The following is a 4,988-nucleotide window of genomic DNA, read 5'->3' as shown; positions in this document are numbered from 1 at the left end:
AGCCTTAGAATGCTGGCGACACTTCCTCGAAGGGAGCGGAATCCCATTTGAAATTTGGTCTGACCATAAGAACCTCCAGTATTTAAAATCTCCTCGAAAATTGTCCCCCAAACAAATTAGATGGGCACAATACTTCAGCAGATTCGATTTCCAATTAAAGTTTTTCCAAGGGAAGCAGAATGTCTTGGCAGATGCTCTTTCACGCATGCCTCAACACGAAGGCATGACCACAGCAAAAGAGGGAAAAATATTCTCTGATAAACAATGGGGCTTAGCTGTCAGGACAAGAGCGCAAACCCAAAAAGAGAACACTGCTATTATTGAACTCGACGGGGAAAATAGTTGGGGAAAAGAACTGAAACAGTCTTATGAAGGAGATCAGTGGATCGCATCCAACGCAGAAAAGGGGGAGCAGAAGGGGGGATTTTGGTTCGTGAACAAGAAACTGTATATCCCAGCCATATTAAGGATTAAGATTTTGCATCGTTTTCACAATAACCAGAGCGCTGGTCATACAGGAATTACAAAAACAACAAAGGCAATAGCAAAACATTGTTGGTGGCCAGGAATGAGGAAGGACATAAAGAATCATGTTGTTCAATGTGATGATTGTGCCAGAAATAAATCGAGAGGAGGGAAGCCAATGGGATTATTACAAACAGTAGCGGAACCTACCAGACCTTGGGAATGTGTAGCTATGGACTTTGTGGGGGAACTGCCGGTTAGCAAAGGACATCGTTATATTTGGACAGTATTAGACCTGTTTTCTAAACAGGCCCACTTTATAGCACTGACGAAATTACCATCGGCAGAGAAACTAGCTGAATTATATATAAACCATATTTACAAACTTCATGGATGTCCCAGTAGAGTGGTCAGTGACAGAGGGGTTCAATTCACAGCAAAGTTTTGGGAAAAATTCTTGGAAATGCTAGGAGCAGAAAGGAGTCTAAGTTCTGCTTTTCACCCCATGACAAACGGGGCAGTAGAACGTACTCAACAGACGCTTGGGCAGTTCCTTCGAATGTACTCTAACATGAGACAAAATGACTGGTCTAGGTGGCTGGCTTTTGCGGAACTAGCTTTTAATTCGACTATACATTCAGCAACAAATAAAACTCCCTTTGAAGTAGTTTACGGGTATGAAATACAGCCTCTGCCCCAGTTGCCAAGATGGACAGAGAATGAAGAAACAGGGGCAGGGAAATGGAAAACTCAAATGCTAGAATGCTGGAGTCAAGTGACTGCATCCTTAAAGGAAGCACACAAAAAGTATAAAACGTTCGCAGACAGAAAAAGGGTGGAAGGCGATAAATTGGGGAAAGGAGATCTAGTGTGGTTAAGTACCCAAAACATCAAATTGGGGCTACCTTCGAGAAAATTGGGCCCCAAATATATTGGACCATTCAGAATACAGGGTGTTATCAATGAAGTAACTTTCCAGTTGGCATTGCCAAAAAGTTTAGGGAAAATACACCCAGTATTCCATCGCAGCTTACTGAAAAAGTATATGGGGACTTTGGACAAAATGGACACATAGAGTTTATTGTTTGATTTATTTCAGGATTGTGATGAAAGAAGAACCGAAGAGGAGGACGAAGAAAAAGAGGGCGCCATGTCATGGAACCAATTCCCAGGGCTGGATTTCCAAGCCCTGGACTTGGAGTCATAACATAAATAACCCTGAAAGCACCTGGCGGGAGAAGATAGAATGAGCCTGGGAACTCAGGGTTGAAAGTATAAACAATTATAATTGGTATAGTGTGTGGGAATAGTAGAAATGTGATACAAAGGGTGGGGTTTGATGATGATATTTGCGTGTGGTGTTACGTAGCATCAGAGGTGATAAAAATGAGTGTATGTAAACATTAGGTCATTCTCGACTTTTCCAAAGTCATGTATTCTTCAATAAAGATTGGATTTGAGAGCAGCTATCTCTGATCTGCGTTCAGACTGGTCCTTTGAAGTGAGCGTGACACATAAGCATGATAGCATGAATCCAAGGCAGGCAACCTAGGCCACACATGAAACTAAAAAAGGGAACAAACTTGGAAACTTGAATACATGAATACAAAAACATAGGACCAGGAACCAAGAGCTGTCCACCTGAATTCACAAAGGATCGCACCAGCAGAAAATCACTTAGAAGGCCTCAATCCCTCCCATGACATCATTCCTCACATGCCTGTTTTTCCTCCTCCTCCCCTTTTCTCTACGTTGCTTGGAAAAGTGAGTCTGTCTCTGTTGTATGCTCTGCTTTCAAAGTTTCAAGCGTGTTGATCTAGACAAACATTCATCTCCCACATTTCTCTCAGCCTGCACTTCTAGCAGATTGTCATGAGAACTGATATCGCTTTCTCCAGTCTCATGGGAACTGCCAGGAGTTTCCAAAACAACTCTCTCCAGGCCACTTCTATCCTCCTCTGGACCCTCTGAATCTATCCCAGCACCCCTTCCTCATCTTCTGACCACTCAGAATCTGACCAGGCTACAGCAGTTGCTGTCCAAGACTGTTACAGTCATATCATCATGGAGGAGCTGCAGGATGTTTACAAATCCCCCTTGCTGGGTTGTCACCTTGTTGTGATGAAGGGACTTTTGTGTTGCAGTGAACCCATGAGCGAAGCTGTTGGAATCATATATAAGCAAATCCAGAACAAAATGAAAAGAGGGTTTTCCAGCTGTGAATTCAATGGGTTATTCCTCACATTTGTTCTGATACGCAAGGTGAATTTCACAGCTGTAGGCAGCAGGGGGAGCAACCACCCAACTTAATTTCCTTCTTGCCTTGCTGAAAGGGTCTTTTTTTTTTTTGCTCCCTCTCTGTCTCTTACCTGAAAAAAATAGAAGCAGATAAGTTTTTTCTTTACAGATTATTTTCTCTTTCTTGCCTATATTTTCCCACTATGGCTAACCTTTCCCTATAGAAATAGTTTGGAGATGTCTGGGAATTCCCTATCTTATGCCTCCATTATCAATTCTTGAGATGCCAATTCTGCCACTGGAATCTGCACAGAACTGGCAATAGATACAGCTGAGCAATCTCTTGATGTGTGATCAGAGGGCCTCATGCCACAATCACCAGGTCCAGAAGAGGCCTAGGGATGCAGCCATGGCTCTGGTGTTGAAAGGGATTAATGATTCGACAGCTCTGCTCCCCACCCACAATGGTGGTGGTGGTGCAGACTTTTGTAACTAGGTCTGCATGGTCTCTTAGAGTTCACTGCCACTCCCTTCTCTAAGATGCAATAATACAGAGTCACCCCCACAGTACTCATGGTCTCTCAAAATCATGATCCTAAAAAGTGCTCTTTTTCTTCTCCCTCTTCCTTCCTGACTAAAAATGAATTTACCATCCTTTACTCTGGTAAGGCACCTTTAGAATGAATTAGCATTAACAAACCTGCCATTTAGAAAAAAGGCAAGGAGGTTTTATCTTTGGTAGCAGTGGCCATTATAAATCTACTTATTTTGTCTTTTGAAGAGATATTAGTAAGATGCCATTTTCGTCAAGCTGTTTCTATTGAGTGCATGAGTGGTGCAAAGAAATTGTTTTGGGGGAGCTCAGCTGATGTGGTTTTTAAATTACCCATGCAGAAAGGAAAAAAAGGATCACACAGAAGTAAGCATGGGCAGCTAATTTTGAAAACATCAGAAATTAACCCTCTTTCAATATATTTTCAGTGAGTATGGTTACACCAAGGATAATCCACAAAAGCAACACATCCTCCTTGCAGGCATGTTCTTTTATTACAGTTGCACATTCACTGAAAAGAAATGATTCAAGTGGCTAAGAATGGGTGAAAAAATGGGAGTGGGGAATCAGCAAAAAAAACCAGTATGTACTTTAAAAATACATCTTCCTATTGCAGCAATAATCTGCATTGTACACAAAAGGAAAATAAATGAAATTGTTAAGAACATGAATGCATCCCAAATTTATACAAGTTACACTTTCATCACAAAGAGCCCCTAGTATCAGTCATTTGCAAGATGCCAAACGAGAAACATAAGGGTAAAACTTATTTATTCAAGAAAGTTTTTAAGACCAAGCCAGCGGGTGTTGTGTGGTGTATTATGTATTTTAAATTGGTTTTAATTTATTTGCATTGACTGTTACTGAATTGACAGCACAAGATATATTACAGTAGCACAACTATAATGAAAAGACAGTAATATTATCTGGCTTAGACCAAGTGCTAGTTTCTTGTGAAGGAATGCAAACTAATTAATTTGGGATACATACATAATTGAGGCATAGACCCTCCTACAGAAACAGTGGCAGCTGGTGCTTCCTACGTTAGTAACATGGCGAATCCACTCTGTGTTTTGATCCAAATTTTATGGAAGCTATCCAAGGTGCTAAATCTTATATTGTTCTTTTGAAATTTGGAGTAGGAGTCCATTTACACTGGAGAATTAATGCAGTTTGACATCACTTTACCTGCCATGGCTCACTGCTATGGAATCATGGCTGTTGCAAAGTCTTTAGCTTTCATGCCAAAGAAAACTGGTATCCTACCAAACTATAAAAACCATAGTTTCATTGGACTGAGTATTGGCAGTCAAAGTGTTTCTAAACAGCATTCATTCTACAGTTTAGTTAAATCCTAAAAGTAGATTAGCTGACCCAATGACACAGGAGCTATCATCCATTCCTGACCAGTCCTCTTAAAAATAGCAATAGTGGCATCAACAAAAACATGGGTTCTTCCTCCTGCACTGTCCTCTGAGAACTAGATGGCCTTCCTCCAAATACAAAATCTCCACTCAGCATAGTGTGAACTTTAACACAATCATTACTTTTAGTGCATCCAGACAGAAAGATCAAGAAATGGGCAAAGATGAGAACCTACACTATAGAGATGAACACTTTGTGGCCACTATAATACAACAAATATAACCTCCAAGTTACCTATGAACCACAAAGGTAAATTCAAAGGAGTGTCTGTCTGTTTGTTGGTTTTATGAAACAGATCCTTGTTGCT

The sequence above is a fragment of the Anolis carolinensis genome, chromosome 1, assembly GCF_035594765.1.
Source record: "Anolis carolinensis isolate JA03-04 chromosome 1, rAnoCar3.1.pri, whole genome shotgun sequence".
NCBI lineage: Eukaryota > Metazoa > Chordata > Lepidosauria > Squamata > Dactyloidae > Anolis > Anolis carolinensis.
The sequence above is the reverse complement of the archived record's forward strand: the minus strand, read 5'-3'. Positions refer to the sequence as shown.